Below are 20632 nucleotides of genomic sequence, written 5' to 3'. Positions count from 1 at the left end.
AGACTCTGATGCTGGGAGGGATTTGGGGGCAAGAGGAGAAGGAGACGACAGAGGATGAGATGGCTGGATGGCATCACTGACTCGATGGACGTGAGTCTGGGTGAACTCCGGGAGTTGGTGATGGACAGGGAGGCCTGGCGTGCTGCAATTCACGGGGTCGCAAAGAGTCCGACACGACTGAACGACTGAACGTTCTGATCTGATCTGGGCAGGCAGTTGGGAGAGTTCTCGCGGGACTAGCAGAGTTCTCGCGGGGCCAGCAGAGTTCTCGTGAGGTGACGGAGCTCTCGAGAGACAGGCACAGCTGTGCAGTTGGGTCTAGGTCTCGGCAGAGGGCACGCCACAACATCTTGAATTGAGGTATAGTGGGTGTCTTTTTCTGGAGAAGGCAATGGCAACCCACTCCAGTACTCTTGCCTGGAAAATCCCATGGACGGAGGAGTCTGGTAGGCTGCAGTCCATGGGGTCGCACAGAGTCGGACATAACTGAGAGACTTCACTTTCACTTTTCACTTTCCTGCATTGGAGAAGGCAATGGCAACCCACTCCAGTGTTATTGCCTGGAGAATCCCAGGGACCGGGGAGCCTGGTGGGCTACCGTCTATGGGGTCGCACAGAGTCGGACACGACTGAAGCGACTTAGCAGCAGTAATAGCAGGGTGTCTTTTTCACACTGGGAACTTTAGCCCAAAGTTCTTGGGGCAAGGCCTCTGCATGCAGCACCTCGTGAGCAACTGAAACTAAATTAAGCACAAAGGGAAAAAAGGTTAGACTCTTATTTTATTACCCGGATTCTATTTTTATTCCCTGGGAATTGTTAATGCTGCTTTACTGGTTTTCTTGTCCTGCTCCTGGTTTTTGAGGGGCGCTGAGTGGCATAGGTCCTTCTTCAGTAACTACTCCTTGCTGATTTAGGGGTAATAATAGCCCCCGGGTGGAGGAGCAGAACTTCTCCCCAGCTTCCTTTAGATGTGTTTGATTGTCATCAGGCCTCAGCCCTAACTGTTCACATCCCTGAGCAACCACCATTTGGAGTTTTATGGATTCTAAGCTTTTGGAGAGCATTTAGCATGCATCGCCCAAATATTATCAAGAGAATAATGGTCATTAAGGGGCCAAGGAAGAGTAGAAACAAAGTGACGCTAGGGAGGGCCTGTTTTGCCCCGCTCCAGATTTATCCAGCCAGATTAGGCTGCTGAATTTCTGCTAGACAAGTGGCTTTTTCCAGTAGTCTGTCTGCACTTTATTTAATTAGGCCACGTAAGGAAAGAGCAAATTAGCCAATATGGCAGTGGTCAGGCTCTCTGGGTCCCTATCCGCTCAGCTCTTGACCCACGTTTTGTAAATAATGATTATGTAACAGCTGAGATCATTTGTAGCACTGCGCATAACCTATATAAGCACCACCTGAAAAGCTCTTGTAATCAAGTTTAGGCGAGTGGCCTTGAGTCCAGTTGCCTAATTGTTGTTTCTGCTCTGTCAGCGATTAGAGAGTAAAGCATGTCTGCCTTGCTGCTGTGAATAAAGAATATCTGCAGTTTCTACGTCTCCTCGCATCTTCAGCTTCCACACTCTCGCCTTGCCTATCCTGGGTTCTGCCAACAGTGAGATACAGCAAGACAGGCCAGTTTCGTTGAAGTACAAACAGCACTTCATATTGGCTAATGTATAGATCCTCATCTGGTCAGCTGATCTAGGGCAATTTTGTTTTCCATGACAGTCCTGAACAGTGAGTCAACAGACTTTTATAACGGATTGAAATCAAGACTAATCGGCCATTGTTTCCATGGGGGCTGTTACCTTTTTATGGTGACACGTGTTGTATTTGTTTTCCTGGGCCAAGGTCACTGGCATGCCTGTGAGTACAGTGACTCCTGAAAGGAGTACTGCCACTCTTTTGGGGCATTGTGGCTTCCCCTTTTTGTTAATGGTCTGATTGTAAACTTCAATCAGCCTCGGACCTGGCCCCACTGTTCCAATGGTGATATAGCCCCTTTCCTTGGTATTGTCCAAGCATTGGGATACCCAGCCTCCTGTTGAGTCTGGGTGCTTACCTAAGAACAAGTAACCTCCGTATAAACCCACCAACCCTACGCCATTAACATGAGTTCTTGAAGGACTGGTACCCTGGCATTCTAACTACATAGGTACATCTGGGGTCTTACTGGGACATCTAGATATCCTACTTAGCTGTGTTTTTCTCTTTTGGACTAAGTGTCATAACTGGGGCCAGTTTTGACATCAGTCTATTTACAGTTTGGAACTTGGACATGGTTTCCCTTGCAGGTTGCAAGTTGTACTGTCCAGTTGTAAGGGTGACATTGCCTGTCAGGTAGGATTGACACCAGGGTATGCAACAATTGTTGAGTGGCTTTAAAGACCTGCAAATTTTTCCTAAAAATGAAGGTATCTTGGTGTGCCCTGATGCTGAGGCTCACTGCTGTGATTGGGTTTATATTGGGATTGCCTGCTAGGAGGAGAGTGGTATTTAGTGCTTTCTTTTCAGTTTTTGAGGTTCATCTTAAATACAGTTCATCTAATGGTCCTTTCCTGTTTCAGGTTGGAAGTGATAGATCCAATAATCAATAAAGTTCCATCCTTAAATATCCCTGGTCACACTTTTATTGATTTTATGCTTGAGGCATGAGTCTACCATACATAAGTTCATATACACTTTACTTTTGATATATATATATATTTTTTTTTAGGAATCAAAACTTTATGCAAATTATTACCTGCATTCCCACATTGAGCAAGGCAATATTTTATATGATTTTTAGAAGCTCAAATATGGGCCTAATGCCTCTGTGTTACCCCCTACACTTTTAGCTTTTATACTTTTTTATTTATTTTTAATTGAAGGATAATTACAATATTGTGTTGATTTCTTCCATACATCAACATGGATGAGCCATAGATATACATATGTCCCCTCTCTCTTGAGCCTCCCTTCCGTCTCCTAGCTCATCCCGCCACACTTAACTTTAACGTATCTCTTCGAGCTAACTACATGCAGAGTAGGGCAAACTGCGGGTAACTTAATTCAGTTTTCTTGAGTCTCCTGGCATAGCTTGGCTAAGGTTCATTTTAAGGTCTGATCATATCTCTCTACTTTCCCTGAGGATTGGGGTCGCTAGGCTAAGTGCAAGGTCCATTTTATGCCCAGGGCACTTGTTATCTCCTTGGTCAGTTGGAACACAATGCTGGGCCATTATCACTTTGCAGAGCTCCTAGGCGCCCACAGTTGGATATGATCTCTTTTAGTAATGGCCTTAGCCACTTTGGCTGCAATTTCAGTTCAAGGGGGAGTGTTTCTACTCAACCTGAAAACATATGCAGGGGCAGCATCTTTCTACCTGAAGCTGCCTGATGATCCAGGCATGACAGTGAAATCAGCCTATCTTCCCCGGTATATGTCCCTCTGGTACGATTGGGCCTTGTCTAGGGGCTTCTGGGGGCCTGGTGTTAGGGTTATTCATTGTGTAGATGGGGACTGTGTCAACTCTCTGACTGATGATACTTTTAATGCCAGGAGTTACCATGACATCAGCTAACCAATTATGTAAGGCTTCACTCCCTTAGTGAGTTCCTTGATGAGTTTTCCTGATGGCTTGATAAGCCACAGTTGGGGAAAGAAGCATGGCTCATGTTCACTAACTAGCCACACATGACCTCCTAGATCTCTACTGAAGACTTTGAACAACTGGATGGATCTAGCCTTCAAGGTATGAGGGGTAGTTGCCAGGTTAGTCATTCTAGGGCTTTGTTTCCCTTTATTAACTCTGCCATCCCCTTGGTGATCCTTACAGTTAATCACTGCCACCTTTTTTGGAAGCTGTGCTGCTTCTAAGAACTTCAGTGTGCTCAAGCCATGTTTCACCTGTTTATTTTCACAGTAAGCATACCTCTGTCCTTTCAAATAGCCCTGTGTATATGTAGAATGGCATACCAGGAGTCTTTATAAGCATTTAAGATCTTCCCTGCAATCAGCTACAAGGCTTGGGTGAGGGCTGTAAGCTTGGCCTTTTGAACAGAAGTCCCTGGGATTAGGTTGCGTGCTTCAACGACTTGGGCCTGGGAGGCGACTGTATATCCTGCCAGCCTTTTTTGCTCTCACAGAACTGGTCCCATCTGTGAATCATTCCTATTCAGCATTTCGGAGAGGCTCATTTCTTAGGCTGGGGCAATTGGAATAGATCACATCGATGGTTTCTATACAGTCATACTCTTGGGACCCCCATTTCTGTGGGCAGTGGGGTGGCAAGATTTATCTTGTGACAGGTGTTTATAGTAGCCTCTAGGTTGTCTAAAAGCATAACCTGAACTTGAATCAACATTATGGAAAATAGCCATCCTGCTCCCTTAGAACTCACTAAAGCCTGAACCTGGTGGGGAGTCCATATAGTGACTAGCTAACCAGATGTTAACTTTTCAGCCTCTTTTATCTGGGCTATAGTAGCAGCTACTTCCCATAGGCAAGGAGGCCATCCTTTAGCAGTTTGACCTAAGTGTTTAAAGAAATAAGCACCACTCAAGTAAGCAGCCCCAGTTTTTCAGCTAATACCTCAAGGGCGATATACCTCAAGGCTAATACCCTTCTGTCTTGAATATAAAGGTCAAAGGGTTTAGCTAAATCTGGGGATGCCAGGGCAGGGACCTGAAGTAATTGCTTTTTCAATTCTTAAAAGACTCCTCTGCATTCTGAATTCTATTCAAAAGGATCATCATCTTTCCTTTCAACTTTTCTTATAGAGACCTAACTATTAGATCACAGCTACAGATCCAGATGCAGAGAAACCTGTCCATCCCCAGGGAACCCCTAAGCTCTCTACACACAGTATGCCACCGCCATCTTGACTTGCTGCAGCCCTTCTGCACACGGTCCACTAAGCTGAAGTGTCAGGCACAATCATTTCCCACTAAGAACTCTGGTCTGAAGTGTGCTGCGTGCATGGCCTCTGCACACAGCACCCTAGGAGCAAGTGAAACTAGGCTAAGCATAAAGGGAAAAAAGGTTAGACTTTATCTTTATTCCTTGAGTATTGTTAATAGGCTTTTCTGGTGGCAAAAGCCTTAGGAGCTGGGACTCAAGCACCACACCAGTGAAAAGTGGGTATAAACACTTCAGTGATCTCATTTGTTCCCACAGGCTGGTGAGGCTGGGAACCTTCAAGTTATACCTAATAATTACATTCCTTAAATTATTATTTGGGGTTTGTTACTGGAAAATGTGAGTCTAAAAGACAGGAACATTTCTGGAGTAAAGAGGGGAAGCTTTCAAAACCCCACTTTATTGAACTAATTTATTTTTAGCACTTGCATATTTAATACTGTCAAAATGATTAAAATAAGTATTGAAGGCAATCTTTGAAGGAGACATCTTTGAACACAACTCTCAGGAAGGAGATCTGTGGTGAGATAGATGAATGTTTTCAACTCCAGAATTCTGTGTGGGATTGGACACATAGGTGTGTAAGTGGTGAAAGTTGGAGAGGCAGTCACTTAATATGCAGACGTTCATTCAAGTGTCAGAAAGTCATGGGGACTTGCTGAATCTTAGGAATAAATCTGCCCCTAAAAGAGTGTCAGTAATTGAGATGTTATTGTCTTTTTGCTACTATTTTAATTTATTTAACTCCCTACTCCAGTTTGCCATCATTTTTTTTCTTTCAATGCACTGAACTATCTTAAGCTAGCATTGGCAAAAGCCAGAATTGCAACCCAATTATTAGAATCCACACTCTCAATGTAATGGGGGAAGGGTGATGTAGGGTGCTGACAGTATCGATGTCTAAAATAGAGCAAATTTAGCTTCTGCTGGAGTTCACCTGTGAACTTGAACAGAGTAGTTAACCAGGCCTGTTCTCTCAGATGCAAGAAGAGGGGCTCTGATAGATTATCTTAAATGAACCTTCTAACCATAATCATGACTATAATACTTTGAATTTTATATGGATCTTTGATAGTCACTTTGTATGGATCTTTGATAATCACTTTCTCTCATTTAATCTAGCCTGATCAATAAGAACACAGGCTCTAGAATCAGACTGCCTGCTTGGGTTCAACTTTTGGCTGTACCTTTTACCAGCTGTGTGACCTAGGGCAAAGTAGTAACCTCTCTGTGCATCTTTCCTCATCTGTAAAATGGAAATGATAATTCTTCATATGACTGCTATGACGATTAAATGAGTTGTCACATATAATAAGCTTAAAACCATGTTTGTTTGGTATAGAATAACTGCTCAATGAATATAGTGTTAATTGTATTTATTTTTAAATTTAATCCATAACTGGGTCAGTGCCTCCTTTTAATTTTTAGTTTTATTTCTTTCCTTTACTGTTTTATTATCCATCTCTTGAGGGCTCTATTTTATCACTTGTGTAATTATTTAATATGGCTAATAAATTTGAGTTTGTAATAGCCAGCTTAATTGCATCTTTAGCTAAGGGCTGAGAGATAATTTGAAGCTGATACTTATTGTGATATCATTTGCAACTGTTCTTTTGTCCCATTTATATCACTCAAATGTCCATAATATCTTAAGTAGTTTATTTTGCTCATAAATAGAATCCAGCCAATAGATCAGCATATACATAGAACAAAGTCACTCTTCCATGAAAATGAAATTGCTGAGCACTTTAAAGTAACATTTAGGAGGTACTAAGAGTCCTACCTGAAAATAACTAACCACCTATAACCTCTAACCACCTCATCCTCTTGCCAGGGTCAGTGTTTCCTTCTGCATGGTCTGAAATACCTACCGTGGCTGTTTTGATGAACAAGGTATAAGTCACTCTTTGGAGCCATAAGAGAAGAACTACTTCTAGAAGTTACAAATATCGCACACACACTGTAAGTTTACTTTTCAAGGCATTTTAATATAAATGTTCTCATGTGTATCTCCTAACCCTAACCCCTAACCCACACCCTAACCCGACATAGAACATGGTAGTATTATCACAGTGTTACAAAGGTGGAAACAGAGAAACTAAAAAAGTTTGCCATCAATTTGCTGAGCAACCTATAAGTAACCAGTATGATCTCCAGAGGGACTTAAAATAGAAGACCTAAATTTAAAAAAGCTAACAATTTAGCTTTGCTTCCTTGGAAGTTAGGAATTGCATTTAGAATTTCAAGATGTGCTGCGTTAGTTACCTTGAAAAGTACAGAGAACCAACTATGGAGATCAGGAAACCAAAGACAGGTGAGTTTCAGAGGGGGGTTCAGATGAAGGAAGGTATCAATACATGATTCTGATGACGAAGATAGTCCACAATGAAGGTCTTCAGTAACCCAGAGCTATGACAGAAGAGGAGTCGAGGGAGGGTGGACCCTGACTTCAGGGTCAGACCCCCAGTCCACTCGAGATAGCAAAGTCAACAGGGGACAGTGTGTCCTGGCACCTGCCCTGTATCTCACACAGCCCACGAGGTTATAAAAGGAGGTTCTAGGGTCTGATTTATACAGAAACTGAAATCTCTGTCCCCCTTCTGACTAGAGGATCAGATAATGGCTTATTAATCATCAGAAAAACTTCCCTGATACTGTCTGTTTGTCATGATTAGTCTTGCATGTCGACTTGGCTAGATCATGGTACCCAGACACCTGATCAAACCCTCTGGATGTTTCAGTGAATGTGTTTTTTGGACAACAGCAACATTTAAATTAGTGGATTTTGTTAAAGCAGATTACTCTCCCTAAAGTAGGTCAACCTCATCTGGTGAGTTGAAGGCCTTAATAGAACAAAGACTGACCTCCCTCACCAAGAAGGAATTCTGTCAAAACACTGCCTTTGGACTCAGATTGCAGCTTTTTCCTGGCCTCCAGCCTGCCAGATTAAAGATATGGGACTTACCAAAGACCAAAAGCCTCCACAATCATGTAAGCCAGTTTCCTTAAAACCAATCTCTTTATATATTTTTTAAGTTTTTTATTAATATTTATAGATTTATAGTCATGCACATCCTGTTGGTTCTATTTCTCTGCAGAATATCAATTAATACACTGATACACACTTTTGTATGTTTCAGAGCAAGATGGCTGCTTTCTCTGAAACCACTAAGCTTTAATATGTTTAAAACACAAGACCTTCTGTTATGTTGAGAGGCAATGTCATGCAAGAACCTAGCACATGGACTCTGGCTGGTTTGAATCCTGTTTCCATCATTTACTATAAATTGACAGCAATAACAACCTCTCTGGTCCTCAGTTGTTCTACCTGATAATAACAGCTTCCACCTCATAGAATTTGTAAGGTGAAACATACATTCAAACTGATACATACAAAGCATTTAGTACAGAGTTGAGAACTTAATAAACTCTCAATAATACTAACTATGATGTTTCTTGCTCTCCATCTCTGGGGAATTCTTATTAAGTCAGGAATGAACAGGCCAAAGACTCAGAATCTGAAGAATTCCCTATTAAGCTGCTGTACAACATATTGTGTGATTTCCATGATGCCTCTGTTTCTCTGCTATAAAATGAAGTAAAACAGATGGGTTGTGAGTTGATGAGTCTATAAAGCCCTGTGAAGTCCTTAGATAAAAGGTGCCCCTGAGCATTGCTATCACATGGCAGGCAATTGAGTGTTATTATAGGGCAGGTTTTATATTTTTAATATATTTTAAATGGTTTTTTGGTCAACAGGAGTGAGGTAAACAAAGTGGTGTTAGAACAGAAACTCAGAAACAGTGGTATAATCACCTCTTGGCTTGTGCTACCTCTTTATATGCAATTCACTGCCCAAAGAGTTTGAAAGATAAAAAATCTAATTTTTCTGGGGTTTACATTTTCTGGAATCTGACTCTGATAAACAAGGCCATGCCAAGTCTTTTCTGTGACTTGGATAAGCTCAAGCATTTGTAAGTAAATCATAGAATATCTATTCACAGCTATACACTTTTTAATAAGCATCAAGCTAGAATCAGCATCTTTTCTCAACTGAGCCATTTTTAGAGTATTTCAGAATTCCATGGGCTTCCCTGGTGGCTCAGACAGTAAAGAAACTGCCTGCAATGCAGGAGACCTGAGTTCAGTCCCTGGGTTGTGACGGTCCTTTAGAGAAAGGAGTGGCTAGTCACTCTAGTATTCTTGCCTAGAAAATCCCATGGACAGATGAGCCTGGTGGGCTAAAGTCCATGGAGTCTCAAAGAATCAGACACGACTGAGCAACTAACACTTTTACTTTCACTTTCCAAAATTCCATAATACTTCCAAGGATACCAAACCTAATCTGTGAATTGCAAAGATAACCTACTTTAGTCACTAAAGGAAATATAAAAATAACCATAATATGTCCAATGTGTAATAGGTATTTCCAGAGGTAGCATGGTTTAGAACTACACCTGGATTTTAGTTCTGGTTTTAGCACTAAGTATGTGACCTTAGCAAATCACTAACCTGTTTTTGGGGTTTTGTTTGTTTGCTTGTAAAATATAGTAATATACAATTTATAAGATATTATATGAAAAGAATCTAACCCAATGCCTGCTGCTGCTGCTGCTAAGTCGCTTCAGGCTCCCCTGTCCCTGGGATTCTCCAGGCAAGAACACTGGAGTGGGTTGCCATTTCCTTCTCCAATGCATGAAAGTGAAAAGTGAAAGTGAAGACGCTCAGTCATGTATGACCCTCAGCGACCCCATGGACTGCAGCCTACCAGGCTCCTCCGTCCATGGGATTTTCCAGGCAGGAGTACTGGAGTGGGGTGCCATTGCCTTCTCCGCCCAATACCTGCTGCTGCTGCTGAGTCACTTCAGTCGTGTCCGACTCTGTGTGACCCCATATGGCAGCCCACCAGGCTCCCCCATCCCTGGGATTCTCCAGGCAAGAACACTGGAGTGGGTTGCCATTTCCTTCTCCAATGCATGAAAGTAAAAAGCAAAAGTGAAGTTGCTCAGTCATGTATGACCCTCAGCGACCCCATGGACTGCAGCCTTCCAGGCTCCTCCGTCCATGGGATTTTCCAAGCAAGAGTACTGGAGTGGGGCTGCCCAATGCCTAGCACATATTAAATATTTCTTCTCCTATGGCCCTGTGGTGAAAAATCAGATAGCTTTGATGTGATTCAAGAGTCCTCAGTTTTTCATGTCATTTTCTTGAGGGTTAAACTGAGTTCACATAATATAAGAGAGTTATAATTTTGGTTGCTGCCCCCAAACATCCTAGCAGAATTAACAGGATTCTCTGAAACTGTTTTATAACTCAAATTCCCCAGCTTAGAGTTTTATGTAGTAATGAGAATCAATGGGACCAAAAGCAGAACCCAGATAGCCTACTATTCCTGAACCCACTGCCAAGGATTGCAGACCAGGGCCTAAGACAATCAAACCCACAGCCTTCCGGTGTTCTCTGGAGGCTGCCAGTAGCATACCTCTTCATGCAAGGATCTTTAATCTCCGAAGGGCTATAAAGGGAAACTCAGAGCCTCGCTCTTACTTGTATTAGATATATATATATATGTCTAGTGTTCACCATCAGACACCAACATCCATTTTGCTTTTCTCATATAGAGGCATTATCTTTCTATGCTCATTAACTTTCTCTGCCTTGAGATGTCTGACTCCTTTAAAAGAATAATGTTAAATATTAGAAAGAAGGTCATAAAAACCAACTACCAGGGAAAGGCAAATCAGAATCACAAGTTAACACTTCAGATTTTTAGGATGGCATGAATGCATACTTAGTCACTCAGACATGTCCAAGTCTTGTGCAACTCTATGGACTGTAGCCAACCAGGCTCCTCTGTCCATGAAATTATCCAGGCAGGAATACGGGAGTGGGTTGCCATACCCTCCTCCAGGGGATCCTCTCAACCTAGGGATCTAACCCAGGTCTCCCACATTGTAGGCAGAGTCTTTACCATCTGATCCACCAGGGAAGCCCAAGATTTCTGGATTTGGTAGTCTACCCCTTCTCCAGGAATCTTGCTGACCCAAGAATTGAACTGGGGTCTCCTGCATTGCAGGCAGATTCTTTATAGCTGAGCTACTGGGGAAGCCCTTTAGGATGGCTACTATATTTAAAAAACATAAATAAACACAGAATAACTAGTGTTGGTAAGGATATGGAGAAATTGGAACCCTAGTGCCTTGCTGGTAAGAATGTAAAAGGGTGCAGCCGCTATGGAAAATGGTTTTTCTTCAAAAAATTGCATATAGCATTATCATGTGATCCAGCAATTATACTTCTGGGTATATACCCGAGGAACTGAAAGCAGGAACTTGAATAAATATCTGCACACCCATGCTTATATAGCAGCATTATTAACAATAGCCAAAAGGTTGAAACAACCTAAATGTCCATCAATGAGTAAATCAGTAAATAAAATGTGGTATATAATATAAGGGAACATTATTCAAACTTAAAAATATAGGCAATTCTTTTTTTTAATTTATTTATTTTTTATTGAATAATAATTGCTTTATAGAATTTTGTTGTTTTCTGTCAAACCTCAACATGAATCAGCCATAGGTATACATATAACCCCTCCCTTTTGAACCTCCCTCCCATCTCCCTCCCCATCCCAGCCCTCTAGTTTGATACAGAGCCCCTGTTTGAGTTTCCTGAGCCATACAGCAAATTCTCGTTGGCTATCTATTTTACATATGGTAATGTAAAATTCCGTGTTACTTTTTCCATACATCTCACCCTCTCCTCCCCTCACCCCATGTCCATAAGCCTATTCTCTATGTCTGTTTCTCCATTGTTGCCTTGTAAATAAATTCTTCAGTACCATTTTTCTAGATTCCATACATATGCGTTAGAATACAATATTTATCTTTATCTTTCTGACTTACTTCACTCTGTATAATAGGTTCTAGGTTCATCGACCTCATTAGAACTGAATTGAATGAGTTCCTTTTTATGGCTGAGTAATATTCCATTATGTATATGTACCACAAGTTCTTTATCCATTCATCCATTGTTGGTCATCTAGGTTGCTTCCATGTTCTAGCTATTGTCAATAGGGCTGCAATGAACAATGGGATACATGTGTCTTTCAGTTTTGGTTTGATTCTCAGGATATATGCCTAGGAGTGGGATTCTTGGGTCATGATGTGGTTTTATTTCTAGTTTTTCAAAGAATCTCCATACCTTCTTCCATAGTGACTATCAATTTGCATTCCCACCAACAGTGCTAGAATGTTCCCTTTTCTCCACACCCTCTGCAGCATTTATTGTTTGTAGACTTTTCAATGATGCCCGTTCTGACCAGTGTGAGGTGATATCTCATGGTAGTTTTAATTTGCATTTGTCTAATAATGAGCGATGTTGAGCATATTTTCATGTGTTTGTTAGCCATCTGTATGTCTTATTTGGAGAAATGTCTGTTTAGGTCTTTTTCCCACTTTTTGAATAAGTTGTTTGTTTCTCTGGTATTGAGTTGTATGAGCTGCTTATATATTTTGGAAATTAATGCTTTGTCAGTTGTTTCATTTGCTGTTATTTTCTCCCATTCCTTTGCTGTGCATAAGCTTTTAAGTTTAATCCGGTCCCACTTGTTTACTTTTGTTTTTATTTCTGTTACTCTAGGAGATGGGTCATAGTAGATCTTGCTTTGATTTATGTCATCAAGTGTTCTGCCTATGTTTTTCTCTAAGTTTTATAGTTTCTGGTCTTACATTTAGGTCTTTAATCCATTTTGAATTTATCTTTGTGTTTAATGTTAGGAAGTGTTATAGTTTCATTCTTTTACATGTAGCTGTCCAGTTTTCCCAGCACCATTTATTGAAGAGGCTATCTTTGCCCCATTGTATATTCTTGCCTCCTTTGTCAAAAATAAGGTACCCATAGGTGCATGGGTTTATTTATGGGCTTTCTATCATGTTCCATTGGTCTATATTTCTGTTTTTGTGCCAGTACCATACTGTCTTAATGACTGTAGCTTTGTAGTATAATCTGAAGTCAGGAAGGTTGATTCCTCCAGCTCCATTCTTCTTTCTCAAGACTCCTTTAGCTATTCACAGTCTTTTGTGTTTCCATATGAATTGTTAAATTTTTTATCTAGGTCTGTGAAAAATGGCATTGGTAATTTGATAGGGATCACATTGAATCTGTAGATTGCCTTTAGTAGTATAGTCATTTTTACAATATTGATTCTTCCTACCCAGGAATATGGAATATCTCTCCATCTGTTTATGCTGCCTTTGATTTCTTTCATTCAGTTCAGTTCAGTTGCTCAATCATGTCCAACTCTTTGTGACCCCATGGACCACAGCACGCTGGGCCTTCCTGTCCATCACCAACTCCCAGAGTTTACTCAAACTCATGTCCATTCAGTCAGTGATGCCATCCAACCATCTCATCCCTTTGTCATCCCCTTCTCCTCCTGCCTTCAATCCTTCCCAGCATCAGGGTCATTTCAAATGAGTCAGCTCTTTGCATCAGGTGGCCAACGTATTGGAGTTTCAGCTTCAACATCAGTCCTTCTAAAGAACACCCAGGACTGATTTTGTTTAGGATGGACTGGTTGGATCTCCTTGCAGTTCAAGGGACTCTCAAGGGTCTTCTCCAACACCACAGTTCAAAAGCATCAATTCTTTCTTTCATTAGTGTCATATAGTTTTCTGTGTACAGTTCTTTTGTCTCTGTAGGTAGGTTTATTCCTAGATATCTAATTCTTTTTGTTGCAATGATGAATGGGATTGATTCCTTAATTTCTCTTTCTAATGTTTCATTGTTAGTATATAGAAATGCAAGTGATTTCTGTGTATTGATTTTGTATCTTGCAACTTTGCTAAATTCACTGATTAACTCTAGTAATTTTTTGAGACTATCTTTAGGGTTTTATATGTACAGTATCATGTTGTCTGCAAACAGTGAGAGCTTTACTTCTTTTCTTATCTGGATTCCTTTTATTTCTTTTTCTTCTCTGATTGCTATAGCTAGGATTTCCAGAATTATGTTGCATAATAGTGGTGAAAATGGACACCCTTGTCTTGTTCCTGATCTTAGAGGGAGTGCTTTCAGTTTTTCACCATTGAGAATAATGTTTGCTGTAGGCTTATCATACCTGGCCTTTACTATGTTGAGGTAGATTCCTTATATGCCCATTTTTCAAAGTGTTTTAATAATAAATGGGTGCTGAATTTTGTCAAAGGCTTTTTCTGCATCTAATAAGATTATCATATGGTTTTTATCTATCAATTTGTTAATATGGAGTATCACATTGATTGATTTGCATATATTGAAGAACCCTTGCATCCCTGGAATAAACCCAACTTGATCATGGTGTATGAGCTTTTTGATGTGTTGCTGAATTCTGTTTGCTAAAATTTTGTTGAAGACTTTTGCATCTATATTCATCAGTGGTATTGACCTGTATTTTTCTTTTTGTGTGTTGTCTTTGTCTGGTTTTGGTATCAGGGTGATGGTGGCCTCATAGAATGAGTTTGGATTGTTCCTCCCTCTGAAATTTTTTGAAAGTGTTTTAGAAGGATAGGCATTAAGCTCTTCTTTAAATGTTTGATAGAATTCTCCTGTGAAGCCATCTGGTCCCGGGCTTTTGTTTTTTGGGAGATTTTTAATCACAGCTTCACATTCAGTGCTTGTAATTGGGTTGGTCATAATTTCTATTTCTTCCTGGTTCAGTCTTGGAAGATTGAACTTTTCTAAGAATCTGCCATTTCTTCCAGGTTATCTATTTTATTGCCATATAGTTGTTCGTAATAGTCTCTTATAATCCTTTGTATTTCTGCATGTCTGTTGTAACATCTCCTTTTTCATTTCTAATTTTGTTGATTTCATTCTTCTTTCTTTTTTTCTTGATGAGTCTGGCTAAAGGCTTGTCAATTTTGTTTATCTTCTCAAAGAACCAGCTTTTAGTTTTATTAATCTTTACTATTGTTTTTTTCATTTCTTTTTCATTTATTTCTGCTTGGATCATTATGATTTCTTTCCTTCTACTAATTTTGGTTTTTTTTTGTTCTTCTTTTTCTAATTGTTTTAGGTGTAAAGTTAGGTTGTCTATTCGATGTTTTTCTTGTTTCGTGAGGTAGGATCGTATTGCTATAAACTTCCCTCTTAGAACTGCTTTTTCTGCATCCCATAGGTTTTGATTGTCATTTGTTTCTAGACATTTTTTGATTTCCCTTTTGACTTCTTCAGTAACCTGTTGGTTATTTAGAAATGTGTTATTTAATCTCCATGTGTTTGTGTTTCTTACAGTTTTTTCCTTTTAATTGATATCTAGTCTCATAGCATTGTGGTCAAAGAAGATGCTTGATATGATTTCAATTTTCTTAAATTTACTGTTTGATTTGTGACCCAAAATTGGGTCTATCTGGGAGAATGTTCCATGTGCGCTTGAGAAGAAGGTGTATTCTTCTGCATTTGGATGGAATTTCCTGAAGATATCAATAAGATCCATCTCATCTCATGTATCATTTAAGACTTGTGTTTCCTTATTAATTTTCTGTTTTGATGATCTGTCCATTGGTGTGAGTGGGATGTTAGTTTCCTACTATTATTGTGTGACTGTCAATTTCTTCTTTTATGTCTATTAGTGTTTGTCTTATGTATTGAGGTGCTCCTATGTTGGGTGCATAGATATTTACAATTGTTATATCTTCCTCTTGGATTGATCACTTGATCATTATGTAGTGTCCTTCCTTATCTCTCATAATTTTTGTATTTAAATTTATTTATTTTAATTAGAGGCTAATTACTTTACAATATTGTATTGGTTTTGCCATACATCAACATGAAATTTTAAGGTCTCTTTTGTCTGACATGAGGATTGCTACTCCAGCTTTCTTTTGCTTCCCATTTGCATGGAATATGTTTTTCGATCCTCTCACTTTCAGTCTATATGTGTCTTGAGGTCTGAAGTGGGTTTCTTGCAGACAGCATATATATGGGTCTTGTTTTTGTATTCATTCAGCCACTCTCTATCTTTTGTTTGGAGCATTCAGTCTATTTACATTTAAAGTAATTATTGATGTATATGTTCCTATTGCCACTTTTGTAACTGTTTGGGGTTGATTTTGTAGATTTTTTTTTTCTGTTGTATTTCTTGACTATATAAGTCCCTTTAACATTCGTTGTAAAGCTGATTTGGTGGTAGTGAATTCTCTTAACTTTTGCTTGTTTGAAAAGCTTTTTATTTTTCTATAAATTTTGAATGAGATCCTTGCCAGGTACAGTAATCTTGGTTGTAGATTTTTCCTTTTCAGTACTTTAAATATATCCTGCCATTCCCTTCTGGCCTGCAGAGTTTCTGCTGAAAGATCAGCTGTTAAGCATATGGGGTTTCCCTTGTATGTTACTTGTTGCTTCTCCCTTGCTGCTTTTAATATTCTTTCTTTGTGTTTAGTCTTTGTCAGTTTGATTAGTATGTGTCTTGCATGTTTCTCCTTGGGTTTATCTTGTATGGGACTCTTTGTGCCTCTTGGACTTGATTGACTATTTCCTTTTCCATGTTGGAGAAATTTTCACCTACAATCTCCTCAAAAATTTTTTCATACCCTTTCCTTTTCTCTTCTTCTCCTGGGACCCCTATAAGTTGAATGTTGGTTCATTTGATATGGTCCCAGAGAACTGTCCTGAGTTCTTTTCATTCTTTTTACTTTATTCTGTTCTTCAGAAGTTATTTCCACCATTTTATCTTCCAGCTCACTAATTTGTTCATCTGCTTCAGATATTCTGCTATTGATTCCTTCTAGAGTATTTTTAACTTCAGTAACTGTGTTGTTTGTCTCTGTATGTTTATTCTTTAATTCTTCTAGGTCTTTTTTAATTGATTCTTGCATTTTCTCCATTATGTTTTCAAGGTTTGTTTGTTTGTTGTAATCATCTTTACTATCATTATTCTGAACTCTTTTTCAGGTAGTTTGCATATTTCCTCTTCATTTATTTGGACTTCTGTGTTTCTAGTTTGTTCCTTCATTTGTGTAGTATTACTCTGCCTTTTCATTATTTTTTTAAACTTATGTTTGAGTTCTCCTTTTTCCAGCCTTCAAGGGAAGATTGAATTCTTTCTGTGAAGAAGGTTGAATTATTTCTTCCTTCTGGTTTCTGTCCTCCTAAGGTTGGTCCAGTGTTCTGTGTAAGCTTCATATAGGGTGAGATTTGTGCTGAGTTTTTGTTTGTTTGTTTGTTTTTCCTCTGATGGACAAGGCTGAATGAGGTGGTAAACCTGTCTGCTGGTGATTGGATTTGTATTTTTGTTTTTCGGTTGCACCAGGGTGCTACTGGTAGTTGGATATGGCTTGGTCTTATATTCAGGTGGTTTTGTTTGTGTGAGTTCTCTCTATTTGATACTCCCTAGAGTTAGTTCTCTGGTAGTCTAGGGTCTTGGAGTCAGTGCTCCCACTCCAAAGCCTCGGGGCTTGATCTCTGGTCAGAAACGAAGATTCCACAAGTGGTTTGTTATGGCATTAAATGAGATTTAAACAAATATCCAGAGTGAGAAACCAAAGATGAATCCCAGACAAATGGCAGTTACAAAATCAGGCAAATAATAATTAAAATAATGGAATATACGCATATACATATACACCCATAAGCAAAATCAAAACAGTCCAACAAAAATAAAGTACAATGGATTGACCTGGCAAACAAAGGAAACCAAAAATTAATATCCACCAGAACAAAACTAACTAAAGCACAAACTGGAAAACAAAACTAAAGCAAAGTGTCAATTGGGAAATAAAGCAAAGAAAATAAAACTAACAAATATGTTGAGAGGAAAGGAGAGAAAGAAAAAATAGATATGCAAAGTTAAATATTCGAGGTAGATGCAGAAGATTTATATACATTAAAGATTAACTGCAAGGGGAAAGAACAGTATGAAAAGCAAACAAAGGAATAAATGTAGAAAAAGATAGTAGGTTTTAAAAAATTAAAGAGAAAAAAAAAAGAGGAAAACTCCACATAACTGCAAAAACCCAATGTAGAGACAGGTTTCTAACAAAAATAAAAAATGTGACTGAGGAAAAAAAAAACTTAATTGGATTTCATAGTGCCAATAAAATTGACAACTAGAGGAGGGGAAAAGAAAAATCCAAAAGATTCTACAGGACAAGTCAAAAAATAGGAATAGTAAATGTTTTTCTTGAGTCACTGCTGTCAGAGTCCTTTCCCTCTCTGGGAGTCACAGTCCCCCTCACCTCCCTAGGATGCCCTCCAACACTCTGCTAATCTCAGGACCTGCTGTGGGGGCAGCTCAGATTCTAATCTGGTCCTACTCCTGTGTGTTCTTGCCTCCAGTGTCCACAGCTATCATGACTAGTGCTTTCTCTTTTGTGGGTGCTCTCAATGACCTTTTATATATTCCACAGACACAGAGTCTGCCTAGTTGATCTTGTGGATTTAATCTGCAACTTATACAGCTGGTAGAAAGGTTTGAGGTCTTCTTCCTTAGCCAAACTGCCCCTGGGTTTCAATTGTGGGTTTATTTCCATCTCTACAATATGGGTCGTCCACTGGGGTTTGCTCCTGGGGCTGCCCTGGAGGACTTGGGTTTGCCCCTCTGAGGGCCAGGTGTGGAGGTGGTGCAGCTGCTTGAGTCACAGGGTTCTGGCAGCACCAGGTACTCAGGGGAGTTGGCAGCTGGGGAAGCAGGAAATATAGTGCTCTAGAAGGATATGGCAACCAGTATTGGCCAATACACTCCAATATTCCTGCCTGGAGAACCCCCCTCCCCAACAGAGAAGCCTGGCAGGCCACAGTCTACAGGGTCACAAAGAGTTGGACACGACCAAAGTGACCCTGCACACATAGACACAAGACATTTTTTGCCTGTGGCAGCTCTGCTCCAGTGACAGTTGAGCATGAAGGTGGCACAGCTGCTTGGCATGTGGGGACCCTAGCGGCACCAAGTGTGCAGGGACATGGACTGCCTCTGTTGCAGGAATTATGGCCCTATCAGAGTCTTTTTTCCAGCTTCTTGTACCTGGCAATCAGAAGGCCTCTTGGGCCAGTCTTTCTCTTTAGCTCTGTCCATTCAGGCACTTAGAGAGTTCCCTTGCCTGGGGTCCTTCTCTGTTGTTCAGTGTATCAGGCACACAGAGGGGCCCCCTGGCTGGGGTCCTACTGTGTAGATTGGCACATCAGACATTTAAAGGGGCACCCTGGGTGGGACCCTACTCTGTAGTTCAGTGTGTCAGTCACTTAACGGAGAACCCTGGGTGGGACCCTACTCTGTAGTTCAGTGTGTCAGTCACTTAACGGAGAACCCTGGGTGGGACCCTACTCTGTAGTTCAGTGTGTCAGTCACTTAACGGAGAACCCTGGGTGGGGTCCTGCTCTGTAGTTCGGTGCATCAGGCGTTTGATGGGCCAGCCTCTCTATTGTTCAGCTGCCTATGCTGACATGTGGGGAGAGAGGCTATGGTGATGGTTCCACCCCCTATGCATGACTCAGAAGTATTTCCTTGCTTCCATGGCTGCCTGGCGTTCCTCCACAGGCATTTCCCCCCAGAATCTCCTCCCCACATCCCCTCAGTCCCTCTCTCTGCAGTCAACAGCAGTCCTCGCTCTGGGATTGTTCCACTATCCCTAAACCCCAGCTCCCAGACACTGTGCCTTCCAGGGGACCAGCATTCCTGTCCCAGGTATGTATGGCTGCGGCAACTATCTGATTCTCATTCCATTTAGGCTGCCACAGATCAGCTGTTTCACTCTCAGCCTTAAATGTTTCTCCTCTGACTCAGACAACCACCCTGATGTGGGGATCATACCCCCTCATTCAGTTCCCCCACCTGCAGAGGGCAGGCCCAGTCCTAACACTCCTGTTTTTCCCCCTAGTTCCTTCATCCTACAAGTTTTGAGTGATGCTATATATTCTTTTCTACTGGTCAGGTACTCCTGTCCGCTCTCAGCTGGTGTTCTGCATGCACTTCTTTGTTTGAAGCTGTGTTCCTGACGTATCCATGGGGAACGATGTACTCCACGTCCACCTGCTCCTTCACCATCTTGTTCTCTCCCCCAAAATATAGGCAATTCTGACACATGCTACAGCATGGATGAAACTTGAAGACATGCAAAGTGAAATAAACTAGTCATTCAGTTCAGTCACAGTTGTGTCTGACTCTGTGACCGCATGGACTGCAGCACGCCAGGCTTCCCTGTCCATCACCAAATCCTGGAGCTTACTCAAATTCATGTCCATAAAGTCGGTGATACCATCCAGCCATCTCATCCTCTATCGTCCCCTACTTCTCCTGCCTTCGATCTTTCCCAGCATCACGGTCTTTTCCAATGAGTCAGTTCTTCACATCAGGTGGCCAAAGTATTGGAGTTTCAGCTTCAGCATCAGTCCTTCCAATGAATATTCAGGACTAACTTCCCTTAGGATTGACTGGTTGGATCTCCTTGCTGTCCAAGGGAAGAGTCTCTCAAGAGTCTTCTCCAAAACCACAGTTCAAAGCATCAGTTCTTCAGCAATCAGCTTTCTTTATAGTCCAACTCTCACATCTATACATGACTACTGGAAAAACCACAAATTGACTAACAGACCTTTGTTGGCAAAGTCATGTCTCTGCTTTTTAATATGCTGTCTAGATTAGTCATAGCTTTTCTTCCAAGGATCAAGCGTCTTTTAATTTCATGGCAGCAGTCACCATCTGCAGTGATTTTGGAGCCCCACAAAATAAAGTCTCTCACTGTTTCTGTTGTTTGCCCATCTATT

At 40.7% G+C, this 20632-nt stretch overlaps 1 long non-coding RNA gene across 12 annotated transcripts in view; it reads left to right on the top strand.

Moving 5' to 3' along the window:
- The first annotated feature begins 217 nt into the window (after positions 1-217).
- Positions 218-20632, top strand: part of LOC147378654 (uncharacterized) — a 90164-nt gene continuing 69749 nt past the window's right edge. For 2 of the 12 annotated variants that reach the window (XR_015148428.1, XR_015148452.1), the window contains exons 1-3: positions 1482-1729; positions 6726-6853; positions 7705-7882. This is a non-coding gene — a long non-coding RNA (uncharacterized LOC147378654). Of the gene's footprint in view, positions 361-630; positions 767-1422; positions 1859-3679; positions 3896-6725; positions 6854-7704; positions 7883-8031; positions 8336-19803; positions 20016-20632 lie in introns of those variants that run through there. The other 10 variants (XR_015148426.1, XR_015148429.1, XR_015148427.1 and 7 more) reach the window with 10 other exon arrangements.

The sequence above is a fragment of the Bos grunniens genome, chromosome 2, assembly GCF_055505025.1.
Source record: "Bos grunniens cultivar Pamir isolate PY7600 chromosome 2, Bosgru_T2T1.0, whole genome shotgun sequence".
NCBI lineage: Eukaryota > Metazoa > Chordata > Mammalia > Artiodactyla > Bovidae > Bos > Bos grunniens.
Note: the sequence above shows the minus strand (reverse complement) of the source record. Positions and strands in the feature narration are given on the sequence as shown.